Source organism: Muscardinus avellanarius, assembly GCF_963383645.1.
Source record: "Muscardinus avellanarius genome assembly, chromosome: X".
In the NCBI taxonomy this organism is placed as follows: Eukaryota; Metazoa; Chordata; class Mammalia; order Rodentia; family Gliridae; genus Muscardinus; species Muscardinus avellanarius.
The window spans coordinates 37,890,871-37,910,169 of NC_137792.1; positions in this window are offsets into that span (position 1 = coordinate 37,890,871).

Sequence of the window (19,299 nt, forward strand, 5' to 3'; positions counted from 1 at the left end):
AGCCCTAAGCATTTTAGGAGACTGGAAGGCTGCCAACAGCCCCACTCCCTGATGTAAGCCTTCCTGCCCATAGCAGATTTCAAAACAACATTGTTCACTCCAAAAGATCTAGTGCATTCTGACAGTTCTTGGTTAAAGTGGGTCTGTTTTTTCAGGGTACTTTAAAAGTTCAGACACCCTACATTGAATGGAGAAACATCAAAAACAGCAAGCCATTGAAAACAAAATGAGGTGTACAAGCCTGTAATTACAGAAAATGGGAGGAAAAACAGAAAGATCATAGGCTCAAAGCCAGCCTCAGCAACTTATTGAGGCCCTCAGCAATTTAGTAAGACCCTGTTTCAAAATAAAAAATAAGCCAGGCATGGTGGCAATATGCCTATAATCCCAGTATTTGGGAGACTGAGACAGAAGGATCACAGGTTTAAGACCAGCCTCAGCAATTTAACAAGACCCTGTTTCAAAATAAAAATTAAAAAGGAATGGGAATATAGCTCAGAGGGAGAATATCCCTGGATCTAATCCTTTGTTCCACCACACAAAAGAGGAGGAGGAGGAAGAGGAGGAGAGGGAGAAGGAGGATAAGAAAGACAGAAAAAAAAGCAGTCTTAACAGCAATTTCCTATTCCCTAAAATCACCTTGTGATGACCCATTAAAGTCCCCAGACTAATCATTTTTCTACTCCTTTGACTGTGCCTGTAGGCTGTGCTCTTCTATCTGGGGTAAATGTTTGATCATGACCTTGGATTTTCAATTACATTCCTAACCACAAAGTTTCAGTGAAAATTTTTGAATTAGTTCTTCTTTAGAATTGCTAAACATGACCTCAGCAGCCAACCAAGGAAAAGCTTCAAAGACAACTCCCCACAGGTCCCTCTTTGAATAGGGCCATGAGCTAAATTAGATGATGCCCTATCCAGAGCGGGTGGCTAATTCATTTCCACTAGGTTTGACCCCTTTCTCCAAATAAATTTTCTTGTTTCTTAAATCCTTGTTACTTTGCTTGGAAGACTAAATATTAAGCAGAAAGTCTGCCTAAAGATTCATATAAGGGATAGGGGATAGAGGTTGGTCCAGTGGAAGAATGCTTGCCTAGGATGCACAAAGCCCTGGGTGCCCAGTACCACACAGAAAAGTGAATAAAAAGACCCATATAAACTGTGGGTGGCACATGCCTATAATCTGAATACTTGGGAAGCTGGGATAGGAAAATCAAAGATTTGAAGCCAGCCTTAGCAACTCAGCAAGACCCTGAGCAACTTAGCAAGACCCTGTTTCAAAATAAAAAATAAAAAAGGGCTGAAGGTGTAGCTCAGAAGTAGAGCACCCCTGGGTTTATTCTTCAGTACCACAAAGAGAGAATAAGCAAATAAATACAAGGAAAAAAAAAGACAAAAAAGACCCGTATAACCTCAGGGGCTTTGTTTCACTTAGAAAGAGATCCAAACATTCAACACAGGGGTGGGAGGGATGGTAGAGTGGGTGGGAGATGAGCTATTGCAGGGTTTATTCTCTCAACTTAAAAGTCATCCTGAAGAAAATACCAATCTCTCAATTCTACAAAGTACAGTTAGTAAAGTTCGTTTCTATTTCTCATACTCATAATTATTCTAACATTTGTTGAATTAAAATCATTCCAAGCATTAATAAAATTCAACTTACTATAATTTTCTTTTATTATAACATAAGAGGTTAGTTAGCAACTTGTTATTAACAGATATCCTACTTGGGTGGGGGTAGCTTTTAATTCTTTTTCCTAAAGAAGGAAAAGAAGTTGGGTGCAGTGGCATACACCTGTAATTCCAGTACTTGGGAGGCTGATACAGGAGGATCATAGGTTCAAGGCCAGCCTCAGAAACTGAGTGAGATCCTGTTTCAAAATAAAAAATAAAATAGGCTGAAGGTGTATCTCAGAGGTAGAATGCCCTTGGGTTCAATCCTTGATACCAGGGGGAAAAAAGGAACAAGAAAAAAAAATTTAAATTTGAATTCTTTTTGCAGAAAAAATATTTTAAATATTGATATGGAAGGTATAATTCTTTACCTTATTGAAAACCAGAAAAAGATGAAGTTACTAATTTGCTGGTTCTATGAAGCCAGTTATGACTGGGTGGAGCAATTCTATGGGATTTTTATCTAATGATTTTCTCTAGTTTCCAATTTTCTATGACGACATTGCTGTGTGTGTGTGTGTGTGTGTGTGTGTGTGTGTGTTAGTTACTAGGGATTGAACCCAGAAGCATTCTACCTCTGAGCTATAGCCTCAGCCTGATTTTTTTATTCTTTATTTTGAAACAGGGTCTCATCAAGTTGCAGAAGGCCTCACAAGTTGCTGAGCCTGGCCACAAACCTGGAATTCTCCTCTCAGCCTCCCAAATACTGGGATTACAAGCGTGTGTCATCACACCCAGCTGACATTGCTTTTTTAAGTTTTTAAAGAAAAGTTAAACATGTACATAATTACATAGTTATATTTCTGTAAAGAACATTATTCCCCAACTGCCAAAAGCTAATTTATCTAAAAACACCAACTTTCCATTCTTCTGATTTTTGTTTTGTTTTTAGTGTTGGGGATTGAACTCAGGGGCAGTCTATGAAATACACCACCAGCCCTATTTTACTTTTTTTATTTTGAAACAGAATCTCATTAAGTTGTCCCGCTGGCTGTGAACACATATTCCACTGTTTCAGCCTCCCAAGTACTAAGATTGAAGGCATGTGCTACCATGCCAGGCTTATTATTTTGGTATTTACCATGATATCTACAAATACTCTTTGTTTTGTAATTTCGGGCCCTTAATACAGACTTTCCATGCCCATGTTGACTGCCAAGCCATGTCTTTTGTATATTCCTGATACACAGAAAAATTATACTCTTGGCTTCACAATCTGGAGAAAAAAGAAATTTATACTCAGCATTTTGGAAATGTAGGAACCTCATCTGCATCCTGTGTTACTCAAAGAAACAGATTTTTTTTTTTAATACTGGGGATGGAACCCAGGGGCATTCCAACTCTGAGCTCCACCTTCAGCCCTATTTTTTATTCTTTATTTTGAAACATGGCCTCACTGAGTTGCAAAGGGCCTCGCTAAGTAGCTGAGGCTGGCTGCGAACCCTGATCCTCTGGTCTCCACCTCCTGAATGCTGGGATTACAAGCATGCGCCACCACGCCCGGCCTAAAGAGCCAGAATTTAAGAGAGCTTCTGGCCTGGATATCTAACTGGAACATTGCCCAGCCCTCAGTAAGTAGCTGTAGAATGATTAAACACAGACTGATCCTCAAATGACAAGATGAGTCTAAAACTTTAGTTTTTCATCTGTCAGATGAGGTGATAAAGCTGAGTTCTCTAAGTTCCTGCTGCTACTTGTGATTGTAACATAGGGAGAGGACATGAGTGTGCTCCTGAAGCCTTCCTTCTGCAGGTCAGCCCCACAGCCTCTTGACATGCTCCCTACTAACTTTCTCCTTTCCCCAAACAGGACCTTCCTAAGCCTGTTCAACCAAGGCAGGGAGGAGGGGGCAGTGTGTCTGTGGGTGGCGTGGTGTCTTCAGAGGAAAAAGCAATGGAACAATTTCGTTCTTTCATTTTCATCAAATTTGAAATATAAGACTATTATTTTCACAGCTCCTGTGATCTTTTTTGTTTAGTACTGGGGACTGATCACAGAGCCTTAATGCATGCTAGGCAAGTAATCTAACACTGAGCTACATCCCCAAGCTTCTGTGAACAAATGCTGATGAGGCATCTACCTCCAAGCTACAACCACAGTCCTATTTTATTTGGGTTTTGAAATAGGGTCTCTCTATGTTGCCGAGAGGTCTTGCTAAGTTGCGGAGGCTGGCTTTGAACTTGTGACCCTCCTGTCTCAGCCTCCCAAGTATTTGTATTACAGGTATGTATCACCACAATCAGCTTTGGTGAACTTCTTAATGAGCATTACCTGCTCACTGTAGCTAGCAGGGGAAGAAACAAATAGTAACACCAAGGAGGATCCCAAAGTTGATCCTTCAAAATACTTAACATCTCAGCAACCTAAAGTGCTTTGCAGGCTTGACAGTTGTTAATATTGTAATGAAAAGCTATTAAGTGGTGGGAAAAGCTAGACCTAAGATGGGCGTGGTGGCACATGTTTGTAATCTCAGTTCTTCGGAGACTGAGACAGGAGGCCTGCAGGTTTGCGGCCAGCTTCTGCAACTTAGGCCCTTCACAACTTCATGAGACCCTGTTTCAAAATAAAAAAATAAAATAGGGCTGGGGGTCAGAAGTAGAATGCCCCTCGGTTCCATCCCCAGTAACACACACACACACACACACACACACACACACACACACACACACAGCTATACCTTAGTGCAAAAATCAGGTATCCAGAGGATGCAGACCATTTTAATGTGCTCATAATATACTCTCTCACCAACCAGTATGTCTTAGTTCATTTTCTGTTGCTATAATTAAACACTTGAGGCTGGGATGTATATAATGAAATGCGATTTGGGGCTAGGAGTATTCGTTGAGTAGTAAAGCAAGTGCTTAGCATGAATAAGGCCCTGAATTCAATCCCTAGTGCCACTTACAAAAAAAAAAAAAAAAAAGAGAGAGATTTTAGCTGACAGCTCTAAAGATTCAAGAGCCTGATGTTAGCATCTGTTTGCCCTTTGGTGAGGGTCTTCTAGCTACAATACAACATGGTTGATGACATCAAGGTGGGAGCATGCATGAGACAGGAAGCCAGAGAGATTCAGGGGCCAGGCTTGTTCTTTCCTTTCTACAATTTTCATTTATTTTTAAATTGGCACATAAAAATTATATGTACTTGTGAGTTACCATGTGATTTTTCAATATATATACATAGTGTAGTCTTACTCTCATGGGAACTAACCAGAGTCCCAGAAGAACTGCATTAATCCCTCCTAAGGGCAGTACCCCCATGGCCTACTTGCCTCCCACTAAGTCCCACCACCTCTCAACCTCTCCACAGCGAGGATCAAGCTTCCAGTACCTGAATCTGTGGGGCACATACTCAAACCATACCCAAACTATAGTACAGTGGTATGGGAGCAACATCCCCCCTTAGGCATGCTTCCCCTCATGTTCTGAATTGGGGTATCTTTGGACAATATCCCGCAATTTAGCCATCATTGTGAACACTCACTTAACAATGTTATTGGGCTCCACTAATATTATTTCACGTTGTTCCCAAGCTATTGACATTTGTAAAATTCACATTTTTCACTGGTTATTGTTATGTTGAATACACAATCCACAGAAATGGATCAATGGCTCACAAGTGGTTTATTGAAAAGCAGTGATGAAAATAGTGATATACAAAAAAGTAGTGATATACAAGCTTCAATTTAAAATCGGGACACAAATATAATCAATAGTGCTCCAGTCTACTTTTTTGTCTTGTTTTGTTTTTGTGTGTAAACACAGGGGCATTATACCTCTAACCGACACTCAGCCCTTTTTTTTTATTTTGAAATAGTGTCTTGCTAAGTTGCTAAGGCTGACCTTGAATCTGCAACCCTCTTGTCTTAGTCTCCCAAGTACTGGGATTATAGGCATGTACCAGCATTCCCAGCTTCCAGCCTACTTTTTACAATAAGCCTACAAATGCTAGGATGACTGAATTTGCTTGTGATGAATTTTTTGTGTTTTTGTTATTTGTTTATTTGTTTTACAGGATTGGGTATTGAGCCTAGGGAGGTTCTAAAACCTGAGCTGCATCCCCAGCCTTTTTAAATTTTAAGACAGGGTCTCCCTAAATTGCCCAGGCTGGCCTAGGGCTTGTGATCCTCCTGTTTCAGCTTCCAGGGTAGCTAGCATTACTGGTGTGTGATACCATACCCAGCTGCTTATGCTAATTTCTGACAAGTAGCTAAAAAAGAAAAATGTTTAAACTGAAAAGTATAATGAATAATATCTGAAAATCAGATTTTTATTAGACCTGTAATTTATTTAAAACTCTCCAGGGCATATAGTCTGTTACATAACTTTATTAAATAGTAGGCTGAAGGCACTGGAACTTCTATCATTTCAAGTTCAACAGCGTGACCCCTCAGGTAAATTGTGTTTTCTCAAAACCATCAGAAAAAAAGGCTTCCCATTAAGCAAATTATTAATCTTAAACCTAAAGACAGAGAAGAGAGCAACTTAAAGAGATGTGATTCAGTGTTGCCCTTCCTGTGGCAAACACATGTATAAATCACATTTCTCCTGGAAGCTTCTAAAAGCAAATCCAAATATGATGATAGATATTATGCTCAAAGAAAAAGCAGAATTAGAAAAAATAATATCATGCACTAGGTTGATATTTTGCTTTACAGCAAGGTGAAATCACCAAAGTGCCAAATGTGACTCAGCATTTAGCAAACATGTCACACATATATGAAGAGAAAGGACTGACTGACAGCTTGTTCTGATTATAACTGAGAAATCATGCTATAATAGAAGAAATGTTTTGTTCACTAGTGGTTATTCTTGGAGTCATGATGTAGCCTGGCACTGTGAGAGGTGTTCCACGGGCAATATGTGGATTAGTCTTGGGTAAAATTACCTTTATTTGCAGATCAGTTTCAACTTGATGCCAATCCACACCCTGCTATGTTCCCTGAAAACAATCCACAGGAAACTAACCAACCTCCTGACTTTGACTGACTGTTGCGAGAAAAGCAAAATTCCTTCATATAATTAAATCAGGTGTTTTTCCAACATCATGTACAAAGAAATTAGCAGTATAGTAGTCACCCTGATCCATGGGGGATATGTTCTAAGACCCACATGTGGATGTTTCTGAGACCACAGTACACATAAGTACCAAACCCTAGATATTTTATGTTTAAACATACCTATGATAGAGTTTAATTTATAAATTCACACAGTAAGAGATTAACAATAACTTATAAGATAGAGCAACTATAATCATTTACTGTAATAAAATTATGTGAATGTGATCTCAAAGTATATTGTGCTAATTCTTCTCATTATAATAATGTGAGCAGATAAAAAGATGAGATAAAGCAAGGTGGGTGATCTAGGTTTGAGGTAGTGCTAGGCTGCTACTGACCTTCAGACCATGCATCAAAAAAAGGGTCATCTGCTTTAGGTAAGCTTGATTTGCAAATTGGGCAACCAAAATCGAGAAAAGTAAAACCATGGATATGGGGGACAACTATATATAGAAAAGATACAAGTCTATTTTTCCATACTGAAATATGTTCCCTGGCGAGGGGAAAGATGCCCAGAGTTTAAGAAATGAGAAAAGAGATGAAGAAAAATTTCTTTGACACACTCATAATGTCAGTACAGACTATTTCAGTGACTTCAAATGTCTTCTTCACATAGTATACTTCAAATAATTAGGGTATTGAACAGAATAAACTTGTTGCTTGAGTGCCAGTGTATATTTAATTGTACTCTACTTACTGATTGCCAAATACACAAATGTACTAGAGGAATGGTCAGTCCAAAAGCTCTCTTAAATTCTCAGCACATGCCTGTAATCCCAGTATTTGCAAGGCTGAGGCGAGAAGATCACAGGTTCAAGGTCAACCTAAGAAACTTAAGACTGTCAGCAATGTAGTGAGATACTGTTTCAAAATAAAAATAAAAAGGCTAAGGTACAGCTCAGAGGTTGAATGTTCCTGGGTTCAAGCATCAGTACCAATAAAAAAAAATCAGTCTTTGAGTAACACAGAATACAGATAAGGTAGCTACATTCCAAAGTAGTATAAATTCTCTTATTTTCTAAATTATAAAGTCAAACATATAATTTTTCTGCATATAAGGAATATAAAAATGGCATGCATTGGTAGTTATGTTGAACAGTTTTCCATAGCTATGACAAAGTACTTGACACAAACAACTCAAAGGACAAAAGATTCATTTGGGCTCATGATTTCAATGTGTGGTTGGCTAGATCTTTTGTTCCTAGGCATATGGTGAGGCAGAGCATCATGGAAGAAGAGTATGGCAGAGCTAAGCTCCTCACCTCATGGAAGCCAGAAAGCATAGAGAGGAGAAGGGCCTAGAGACAAGATGCAGTCCCCCAGGGCACACCCCAAAGGCCCATGCCCTTCAACTAGGTCCTACCCTCTACAGTTTCCACCACCTCCTAATAGTCCATTCAGCTATAAATCTATCGATGGATTTATCCAGTGATGAGGTTACAGTCTTTATAATGCAATCAATTCCTAAAAGCCCCACCTCTAAACATTGCTGCATTTGGAACTAAGCCTTCAACACATGAGACTTTGGAGGATACTCCAGATGCAAACCATAACAGAAATCAAGAGGATTTACATACATAGTCATAATCATGTAAATACCTAATTGACCTGTCCAAAATTAAGAAGTAACTATAAGAGGTGAATGGCTGCAGTAGTGTGAGGGCATGTCTCCTTGAAAGAGAATTCCTTTTCTACTATAAAGGGAAGTCCAACTTCCAGGTGACTGCAGCTATATGAGTGACCCAGGCCATACCAACCCACTGACTCAGGAGAAAATGAGTCATTGCTATCTTAAGCCACTAAATTTTGGGGTAATTTGCTTCTCAAAAATATATAAACACAATAGTGATTTAGTAGCATAGTGATGACAAGAACCATAGCCGCTTCAGAGAGCATAAACTTTTTTCTTTGGTACTAAAAATTGAATCCAGGGGCACTCTACCTCTGAGCTACATTTCTAGTCCTTTTTTATATTTTCACTTTTAAACAGGTCCTCACTACATTATCACACGCTGACCCCGAACCTACTATGCTCCTGTCTCAGCTTCCCAAGTACCAGGATTACAGGTATACAACACTTCACCCAGCAAGAGCTTAAACTTTGAATTCAGACAATCTGAGTTCAACCTAGTTCATTAACTTACTAGCTATATAATAGGTTCTTAAATTTTCCTGAGCCTCATTTTTCTTCCATGGCATCCCCTGAAGAGCTCATTTATTCATATTCAGGGATGATCAAATTGAGTCATGAGGGTTGTAATCCCAGAAGGGGATAAATTCATTGTAATGGATTTACCTGGGTGGTACCCAGTAGGCTGGTAGGGTATGGCTGGAGAAGGTGGTCCCTGGGGGTGTGGCTTTTATATGGCTCCTCCTCCCCCAGCTTGCTCTCTTGCATCTGGCCTCTGTGATGTGAGCAGTGCCCATGTGCTCTTCCTCTCTTGACTTCCTGCCACTATACCCTGAGATCCATGGTCCCCAGCCTCATATGGACTGTGTCCAAAACTAAGAAAATAAATCTTTCCTTTAAGTCAGATTTTTAGATTATGGCTATAAGAATACTGACAGATATATATAGAATGGAGATAATTGTGACTACCTCATTTAATTATTATATTGATTAAAGGAACTTACCAGTTTACAAGTACTGTTGCTAAACACAGTGCCCACCAGATACTACGGATCCAAGTAACATCACATGCATGAGTGTGCGTGCATGTGTATTCTTTTATTTTTTATTGGTGCACTGTAGTCATACATCTTCATGGGATACAAGATGGTAGAAGCATACATGCACACATCACCCAATTAGTTCTTACCCAATTCTTGCCCCATCCCATTCCCTCCCCTCCCTCCTTCTCTTCCTTGGCTTAGTGATTGACATTGATATATTTGTTAAAGTACATCATGTGCATTAGAGAATTTCCCTCCTCCTCCTCCCATCCCTTCAGTTAGGTCACCTTATTTGCTCATCTATAGTATCTCTTTCTTTGTCTAGAGTCCCTCCTATGACCCATTTTCTCCCTAGCTTCTACATATTAGGGAGAGCATCCTATTTCTTATTTTTTGTGACTGACTAATCTCACTCAGCATAATGTTCTCCAGTTCCATCCATTTCCCTGTAAATGATATAATTGTGTTTTTCTTTATGGCTGAGTAAAATTCCATTGTGTACATATCCCATAGTTTTGTAACACATTCATACTGTTGATGGACAGCTGGGCTGGTTCCATAGTTTAGCAATAGTGAATTGTGCAGCTATTAACTTTGCTCTCTGGCCACCATGCAACAAACAGGCCTCCTCTCTCATGTGTTCCTGCCATAATGTATTGTGTCACAGAAGACACAAAGGCAGAGGAGCTAGGTGATCATAGACCTGAAACCTTTGAAATTTCAGCTAAAATAAATCTTTCCTCCTTTTATTTCTTTGTTGTTGTTTTACAGGGATTGAGCCCAGGGATATTCGACTCCTAAGGTATACCCCCAGCCTTATTTTATTTTTTAGTTTGAAACAGGATCACTAAGTTATGGAGGACGTTGCCAAATTGCTGAGGTTGGCCAAAACCCTGCAATCCTCCTCCTGCGTCAGCCTCCCAAGCACTGAGACTACAAGTGTGCACAAGCACACTCAGCTCCTTTCCTCCTTTTAAATTATGTCAGACATTTTATCACAGGAGCAAAAAGCTGACTAACACAATCTCCATGCTAGATTATAAACGTCTTTAGGACAGGGCGAGTCTGACACAAGTGTTTATTTCCTGTTGTGTATGCCCTCAATATTCATACATCAAGTTTGTAAAATAGTCCCGTGATCATGACATTACAGTTGCTTCTATGTTGAATAACTACTACATCGTGAGCAAATATGAACAACAGCCTTCCCTATGAGAAAGAACACACTAGGCTGGGCATGGTGGTGCATGCCTACAATCCCAGTACTTGGGAGGCTGCGACACGAGGATCACAGGTTCATAGCCAGTCTTGGCAACTTTGCAAGGCCCTCTATAACTTGATGAGATCCTGTTTCAAAATAAAATAAAAAGATCTGGGGCTGTAGCTTGGAGATTGAATGTCCCTAGATTCAATCCTCAGAACCAAAAAAAGAAAATAAAAAAGAACATAGTAAGTTCTTGCCTTCTATTTATTTATTTATTTATTTATTTATTTATTTATTTATTTATTTATAATACTGGGGAAAGAACCCAGGGGTATTTTACTTTCAAGCTACATCCCAGCCCTGCTTTTATTCTTTATTTTGAAAAAGGTTCTCACTGAGTTGCAAAGGGCCTCACTAAGTAGTTGAGGCTGTCAATCCCCCTGTCTCAGCCTCCCAAATGCTGGGATTACATGCATGCACCACCACGCCCGGCTCTTGCCTTCCTTTTATTTTTTTGTGGTACTGGGGTTCCTGGAAGCCCTTCTACCTCTGGGCTACACTCCCATACCTATTTTATATTTTATATTTTTATTTGGAAACAGGGTCTCTTAAGCCAGCACAGCTGGCTTCGAACCTGCGCAATCCTCCTGTCTCCACCCCCCAAGCACAGGGATTACAAGCGTGTGCCACCATGCCTGGCTTGCCTTCCTTTTACACTAACTCAAAATACTGTACTTAGTTAAGTAGATGTCCACTTACACTAGTAGCTGATTCAAACAACAGATTTTCTCTTTAATCAGACAAATTTTAGTTTATTGTGTCTCATTTAGGCAGCAGAGCTATATCTTAACAATTTATAATATGGCATGATGCTTTCTACATTTCTATTTCTAATCCAATTTATATAAGAAATATTTCAAATTTTGAAGGTAAGTATTTTCTCTTTTCTCTATAAAATTATGTTACAATGCTAATGAAAATTGAAAAACAATAAAATTTTAAATGAGAACTGACATTGTATTCATGCTATTTTGCTTTTAATGCAACAAGATGTTTGGTGTTTTCAATAAACTCAGACTTCATAGTGACAACAGATGTAAAAAACATAGAAAATACAAAGATTCATTTTGTCTCTGTAAGCTTCAGATTGTAAACAAACTAAAAGACCACTGTATTTGTCTTCAAAGAAGGCAATTGTATACTTTGCTTAGTTGGATACAGATCTGAATTCTTACACAAAGCAAAAACAAAATTAAAACTCAAATACAACAATATTCACATCAAATTATTGCTAGAATTTATGCCAATATATGTATATTTAGCTATAACCACAACCCACGAAACAGCTGCAAGATTTGGAAGTCAAGAGACTAGAAGGAACTATAGAAATACATTCAAAATAAGGTTGTTTTGTGGGGTTTCCTACTAAAAGTTGCTAATTCATTTGTATATGTTTGTTTGTTTGGTACTGGGAATTAAACCCAGAGGCATTCTACCTCCAAGCTACACTTCCAGACTGATTTTTTAGTTTGAAACAAGGTCTCATTAAATTGCTGAGGGTTTTACTAAATTGCTGAGGTTGGCCTTGAACTTGCAATCCTCCTGTCCCAGCCTCCCAAGTATTGGGATGACAGGCATGTGCCACCATGATTGGTGAGAACTGTCACTTTTATTTTTAATATTTATTTATTTATTTGTGATACTAGGGATTAAAGTTAGATACATTCTACTTCTGAATTACAATCCCAGACCTTTCTAAATTTTTTTTTGTTTTGAAAGAGGGTCTTATTAGGTTACTAAGAGTCTCACTATGCTGCTGAGGCTGGCATTGAACCTGTGATCCTCCTGCTTCTACCTCCCAATTTCTGGGATTACAGGCATGTGCCACTATGCCCAGCTTGGAAGCTGCTCCTTTTAAAATATAGCAATGAAAAAAAGTGATTATCTCTGCCTTGGGGGAATTAGAGTCTAAAAATAATATAAGCAGAGATGTTTGAGGTATTAAAAACTGAGCTATATCTCCATCTCTTTTTCTTTTTTAAGACAGAAGTTTCACAGAATTGCCCCAACTGGCCTTGAACTTGCAATCCTCCTTCCTCAGCCTTCTGAGTAGCTGTGATTATAGGTGTGCATCAACCATGGTGTCCAATTTGAGGCTGGAAGACTTTTAAGGTGCATGATAGAGAAAGTCTATGTCTTCTTGAACCAATTATTAGAAATTTAGACTTTGAGGATGCTGCTTGTGATGAACCAAAAGAAAGTGAGGCACAGGTTACTAGAAACTGGAAGAAGGGGGTCCCTTGTTATGAAGTGACAGGAATTCTAGTGAAATTGTGTCCTGCAGTTGTGTGGAAAGGAGAACTTGCAAGTGGCAGACTTGAACATAGTTAAGTGCCACAGAAAGACATACTGGTCAATGACAGGCCACATATATGACTGCAGTCCCATAAGATTTCAATGGAGCTAAGAAATTCCTAATGCCTTGTGATGTCACTGCTGTCCTAATGTCAGTGCAAATGGGATTTGTGGGATGCTAGTATAAACAAATTTATTATGCTTCCAGTTGTTTAAGATTTTAGCATATGTCATTATGTTCAGTAAATAATACTAGATAATTATTAATAATAATAATAATAATAATAATAAACAACTATGGAAGCTGTGCATGGTGGTGTATGCCTATAATCCCAGTACTTGGGAGGCTGAGACAAGAGGAATAAGGTCAGCCTCAGCAATTTAGTAAGACCCTGTTTCAAAATAAAAAATAAAAAAGGGCTGGGGGTAGCTCAGAGGTACAATGCCCCTGGGCTCATTCCCCAGTACCACAAACAAACAAACAAAAAATCAAACAAACAAAAACAAAACCAACCAAATAAGGCGACCTAACTGAGGGGATGGGAGGGGGGAAGAGGGAAATTCTCTACTGTACATGATATACATTAACAAACATATCAAAGTCAATCAGTAAGCCAAACATGAGAAGGAGAGAAGGGGAGGGAATGGGGCAGAAATTGGGTAAGGACTAATTGGATGATGTGTGCATGTATGCCTCCACCATCTTGTATCCCATTAAGATGTATGACTACAATACACAAAAAAAATTCAAAAAAATTATACTAAGCAAAAGGAGGCAGTCACAAAAAAACCCATATGCATACTTCCATTTATATGAAATGTTGACAATTTGCAAATTTATAAAGTCAGAAAACAGACAAGTCAGAAAATGAGAGTAGTAGTGGGGTGATTGCTAATGGTGTAGGGTTTATTTTTGAGGTGATAGAACTGTCCTAAAATTGACTTTGGTGATTCACATGCCTGTGACTATACTAAAATATATACTTTAAATAAACTATATACTTTTTTGTGGTACTGGGGTTCCTGGAAGCCCTTCTACCTCCGGGCTACACTCCCAGACCTATTTTATATCTTTTATTTGGAAACAGGGTCTCTTAGCCAGTGCGGCTGGCTTTGAACCTGCGCGATCCTCCTGTCTCCGCCTCCCAAGCATGGGGATTACAAGCGTGCGCCACCACGCCTGGCTAAACTATATACTTTCAATGGGTGAATTGTATGGTTTATGAATTATATCTCAATAAAGTTGTTTCAGGAAAAAAACAACATTACTGGCTAGTGTATTTATTACACTAAACGTTTTAATCGCTGTTTTAGGGTATATTCTTTCTACTGATAAAAAGAAAATCATACAATAAAGTAATATGCTCTGTTACACTGGCAGCGGCCACATACATTTCATGTTTACCATGCCTCGACTGCATCATTTTTTCTTTTGATTAATATAATCAATGTTCATTGGTATAATCAATGTTCATTATGGCCAGTAAGTCTACAAAATCTACTGCTAATGTCAACAATAAGAGGGCACATCAAAGTCAGATGCAGTGGCAACTTCTATAATCCCAACAACGTGAGAGGCTGAGCCAGGAGGACCACAAGTTTGAGGCCAGCCTGGGCAATTTAGCAAGACTCTATCTCAAATTTTTTAAAAAGGAGCCAGGCACAGTGACAACTCGCCTGCAATCCAGTACCTGGGAGGCTATAACAGGAGGTTCACAATTTAAAAGACAGCCTTGGCAACTTAGTGAGACTCTGTTTCTAAATAAAAAAAAAAAGCACTGTGGATGTAGCTCAGAGGTAGAACATTGTCAGGTTCAATTCATAGTACCCCAATTTTTTTTTTACAGGGGCTAAGGAGTAGCTCAGGGATAGAGTGCCCATGAGTTCAATCTCTTATTACTACCAAAAACTAAATAAATAAAGACAAATTATGTGATCTGGAAATAAAATAAAAATGACTAAAGATTATAAAAGTGGAAAATCACAATTTCCTGTCCTACTATAATTAACATCTTAAAGAACAAAAACAAAATGGTGGAAGCTGCACTGAAGGTAGTAAGAATAACAAAAATTCAAGAAAGGCCTATATCAAATAAGGAAAAACTTCTAATGATCTGGATTGAAGGTAGACACAGAGTTGTATCCCTCTGAACAGCATGACCATCACAGCCAACAAGAGGGTTTGTATTTTGAAAGAAAAGATGGGAATCAACTACATTGTTGGATTTTCTCCTAGCTCTGCCTAAAGTAGGTTCAAGAACTAATCGTTACTGTGGGATATGTACACAATGGAATTTTACTCAGCCATCAAAAAAAAACCTCAATTACATCATTTTCAGGGAAATGGATGGAACTGGAGGACATTATGCTAAGTGAGATTAGACAGGCACAAAAAATAAGAAATCAGATGCTTTCCCTAATATGTGAGAGTTAGGGAGAAAAGAGGAGCAAACAAGTCAACCTAAAGGAGGAGAAATGAGAGGGGAAGAGGAAAATCTCTAAAGCTCACAATGTACTTAAACATATCGAAGTCAATCACTAAGCCAAGCAAGGGAGGGAGGGACGGGGAGGGAATGGGATGGGATTTGGGTAGGGGTTAAATCAGCAATGAGTACATGTTTGTACACACAAGTTTTTTACCCCAATAAGTTGTATGAATATAATGCACCAATAAAAAAAATTTAAAAAAAAGAACTAATCGTTACATAATGTGAGAACCAGGGGTGACTGCCAGTGCTGATGTAAAGGCAGCTGAAGAACTTCTGGGAAGTAGATTAGCTGATTGGGGAGGAAAATTGTTTGCCAGAGCACATCTTTAATATGGATGAGACCTCCCTATTCTGAAAATGGGATGCTTGAAAAGGGCTTTCCTCCATGAGGAGGTAAAGTCAGTGCCAGGTTTCAAGGCTTTTAAGGACAGGATAACAGTCTGGCTTGAGGGCAATTTTACAGACTACAAATTGAAATCCTTTGTCATCTGTGAGAACCCCAGGGCATTTAGGCACATCAATCAGCAAGCATGGCCAATGCACTACAGGAGCAACAAGGTCATGAATGACTCAGCTCCTGTTCCAAGATGCCCTCCTGAATTGTGCCAGTAAAATGGAGGAGTGCTGTTAGGAGAGGAAGATATCTTTCAAGACTTTGCTTATTGTGGATAATTGTACTATATATCCGTGTGTGTGTGTGTGTGTGTGTGTGTGTGTGTGTGTGTGTGTGTGATGCTGGGAATGGAACCCAGGGCCTTGCACGTGCTAAGTAAGTGTCCTACAACTGAACTATAGCCCAAGCCCTTTTTTAATTTGTTTTAATTTTAAGACAGTGTCTTACTAAATTGCCCAGGCTAACCTGGAACATGTGATCTTCCTACTCCAGCCTCCTGAGTACCTGGGATTACAGGTATACACCATCATGCCCAAACACATCCTCCTTTTATTGGTCATCTTCATCCCTAAAATGGTGCTTGTCTTTCTAAATATACCAAGGTACTTAAAGAACTAAAGCATCTTTTATGACCTATTACTGAGGAGGACCTTTGCCTAGGCTATTGCAACTGAGGAAGATACCAAGAAGATGTTGATGCCATTCTGGAATGGCAATGTCTATGACTGCATCAAGAACCGTGTGTGGCCAGGCATGGTGGCGAACACTTGTAATCCCCGTACTTGGGAAGCGGAGACAGGAGGATCGTGCAGGTTCGAAGCCAGCCTTGATGGCATAAAAGACCCTGTTTCCAAATAAAAATATAAAAAATAGGTGTCTGGGAGTGTAGCCCAGAGGTAGAAGGGTTTCCAGGAACCCCAGTACCTCAAAAAAAAAAAAAGAACCATGTGTGTAGCCGGGCATAGTGGAACATGCCTATAATTCCAGTACTTAGAAGACTGAGACAGGAAGATTGCAAGTTCAAGGCCAGCCTCAGCAAAATAGTGAGGTTCTCAGCAACTTAGCAAGACCCTCTTTAAAAACAAAAACATAAAAAGGGCTGGGGGTATAGCTCAGAGGTAGAATGCCTCTGGGTTATATTCTCCAGTACCACACACATGTACAAAAAGAGCCTTGCGTGCACTTGGAGTTATGTTAGCAAGGGGCATATGAATGGCTCATGGAAGAAAACACTCAAGGGATTCATTCATGCCTTCAAAGGAATGGTCAAAGATAAAGAGGTTGCAGAAACCAATAAAGAGAGCTGGAGTACAGCTCAGTATAGCAAGTCAGAGTGCTTGCCTAGCATGCATGAGGTCCTAAGTTCATTCTCTAATATAGTAAAACCAAGCCAAACAAACAAAAATACAAAAATCAACATGGCTGTGGTTCAGATGGATGAGCATGACACTGCGGCGTTCCTGTAAGTGGTTTCTGAGGAACTGGGAAATACGGAGTTGCTGGAACTAGAACATGAACACAAAGCAAGAGAGGCAAAAGAAACTACAGAAGAAGAAAAAGAGAGCCCCCAGGAACATTCACAGTGAAGAGTGTAGAAGCTATTGTGGAACTCAGCAAACTCCTTAAAATGTCTGAAAAAAAAAAAACATGGGTCAGCATGGTGGCACATGCCTGAAATCCCTGGGACTCAGAGGACTGAGAGAGGAAGATGGTAAGCTTGAGGCCAAGCCTGGGCAATTAGTGAGACCCTGACTCAAAATAAAAAATTAAAAGGGTTACAGTATAGCTCAGTGGAAAAGCATTTACCTGCCACGCATGAGGTCTTGAATCCAATCCTAAGTACTAAGTACTGAAAAGGAAAAAGTTTAATAATATGGACTTTAGCACCAAAAGTCTTATTAATAGAGATGAATATTCATAATGTATCAACTGCTTACAAGCAAATCTATAATGGAAAATTATACAAGCCAACTTGTGGACATATCCCATAGGGAGAAAATGGGTCATAGGAAAAACTCTAAACAAAGGAGAAACTATAGATGAGCAAATAAGGCGACCTGACTGAGGGGGACAGAAGGAGGAAGAGGGAAATTCCCTAATGTACATGATGTACATTCAGAAGCATATCAAAGTCAATTACTAAGCCAAATATGAGAAGAGAGGGAATGGGGTTGGAATTGGGGAAGGGCTAATTGGGTGATGTGTGCAAGTATGCCTCTACCACCTTGTACTCTTAACATTAAGATGTATTATTATGCTGTACCAATAAAAAAATTTAAAGAAAAAAGTTATACAATCTGAGAAAACCATCCTAGAAATGTTTCTGAATCGAGCGACACCTCCTTGAGAGAGCCTCAGACAGGTCCTTCAAGGAGATATTCCAGAAGAAAGCATCATTATTATAGGAGATCACAACTGCATGCATGTTACTGCTCTGAAGATCTTCCACGGGGACAAGATGTAGAAGGGGAAGACAGTGACGCTGATGATCCTGGTTCTATGTAGGCTGGGTAAGGTGTGTATTTGTATGTTCATTTTTTTTGTGGTACTGGGGTTCCTGGAAGCCCTGCTACCTCTGGGCTATACTCCCAGACCTATTTTTACATTTTTATTTGGAAACAGGGTCTCTTAAGCCAGTGCGCGCAGCTGGCTTCGAACCTGCGCGATCCTCCTGTCTCTGCCTCCCAAGCGCGGGGATTACAAGCGTGCGCCACCACGCCCGGCTTGTATGTTCATTTTTAACAAAAATTAGAAACAAATAGAAAAAAGCTCATATAATAAGGAAATATAAGGGCATAAAATATTTTTGTATAGCTATAAAATGAGCATTGTTGGTTTTGTTTTGGTTTTATGCTGGGTATTGAACCCGGGGGCATTCTACCTCTGAATTACAGTCCCAGTTCTTTTTATTTTTTAGTTTAAAACAGGGTCTCACTAAGTTGTGAAGGGCCCCACTAAGTTGCAATCTTCCTGTTTCAGCCTCCTATGTACTAGGATTACAGACATGTACTACTATGCCCAGCTAAAATGAGTGTTTAAAGCTATGTTATTACAATATTTAAAAAGTAAGCATGCCTGAGGCTCTGAGTTCTATCCCCAGCACTGCAAAACAAAAACAAAAAACTCTTAAGGTTTATAAAATGTCAGGCATGTGTGCCTGTAATCCAGTACTTGGGAGGCCAAGATAGGAGGATAATGGGTTCAAGGCCAGCTTCAGAAATTTAGTAAGACTCTGTTACAAAATAATGAATAAAATAGGACTGGAGTGCAGCTCAGAGGTAGAACACCCCTGGGTTCAATCCCCAGTACCTCACAGAAACACACAAAAGTACAACTTTTTTACTTGCTGCTTACAGTAAAATGTAAGAGGAGAGAGGTAAATCAAGGGGAAACCTGATAAACTAAAAGGAACCAGGACTTGATGATTTGGAAAATTCTCAGCCTTAGCATA